The sequence below is a fragment of the Etheostoma spectabile genome, chromosome 13 (assembly GCF_008692095.1).
Source record: "Etheostoma spectabile isolate EspeVRDwgs_2016 chromosome 13, UIUC_Espe_1.0, whole genome shotgun sequence".
Taxonomy (NCBI): Eukaryota; Metazoa; Chordata; class Actinopteri; order Perciformes; family Percidae; genus Etheostoma; species Etheostoma spectabile.
Genome location: NC_045745.1, coordinates 2,353,437 through 2,354,555, shown reverse-complemented (window position 1 = coordinate 2,354,555; position 1,119 = coordinate 2,353,437). Strand labels below are relative to the sequence as shown.

General features: G+C 37.9%; 1 protein-coding gene across 3 annotated transcripts in view; it reads right to left on the bottom strand.

Moving 5' to 3' along the window:
* The window catches only part of robo4 (roundabout, axon guidance receptor, homolog 4 (Drosophila)), a 51,966-nt gene that overhangs the window by 28,353 nt on the left and 22,494 nt on the right, over positions 1-1,119 (bottom strand). The gene's annotated exons all lie outside the window — the stretch shown is intronic.

Below are 1,119 nucleotides of genomic sequence, written 5' to 3'. Positions count from 1 at the left end.
GGGGGGTAGCTTCATGCCAAAGGTTTTTCCCTTGTTGCTCTACAAGGCAGGATATCAGGTGTGATGTCAATAAAATGTTGTGGCAAGACAGAGATGAGTTATTGGATGACCCTTGAGGTTGATACATTTGCAGCATGTTTTCTTTATTATTGCACATCTTGTACTGTATTTCCTGATAATTTTGCTGTTTTGCTGCTCTTTTTTTTCTGTGCAAGCTTCTTTTGTTGGCCGGTGTGTACATACATTGAGCAAGTATAGTGTGTGCCATGGCTGACATCAATGCTATTCAGCTGCCTCAATATACAGTGAGGAAAATACGTATTTGAACACTCTGCTATTTTGCAAGTTCTCCCACTTAGAAAATATGGAGGGGTCTGAAATTGTCATCGTAGGTGCATGTCCACTGTGAGAGACATAGTCTAAAAAAAAAATCCAGAAATCACAATGCATGATTATTAACTATTTATTTGTATGGTACAGCTGCAAATAAGTATATGAACACCTGTCTATCAGCTATATCATTTTTCTAAGTGGGAGAACTTGCAAAACAGCAGGGTGTTCAACTACTTATTTTCCTCACTGTACAATGTTAGCAGCTGGACACTATGACAGAGTGGGTGACTATCACCCTTTTAGAGCTCCACTTTCAACTCAGCTTCCCATTTTATTTGTGTCCCGAAGGGCGATTAGGTGTGCAGCAGGTATAAACACATACACGACACATACATACAAGTACTACACACAGTCAACTGGAATCGTAACAGTACAAGGACAAATAAATACTAGTACAAGGTGTATGGATAGCAGCGTCAAAGTAACCTACATAGGGTAGGAAAAAGGGCATATCAGCCTATAAAGTTTATAATGCTTAACCCTTGTGTTGTCCTCCCGGGTCAAAACCCGACAAAATTTGACATTTTGTCCCTTTTTCCGACTTTTTTTTTCACTAACACCACCTTACTACTACTAGATGTACACTACTTTTTGGAATGCATGGTGAATAATCCTCATTTAAATAGAATTATACCTAATATTTGAGTTAAAAATGCTGAAATTGGGAATTCTTTTAACTAATAGTTAAGATCAGAGGAATGAAAGTGATCAATTGTATTTGCAAAG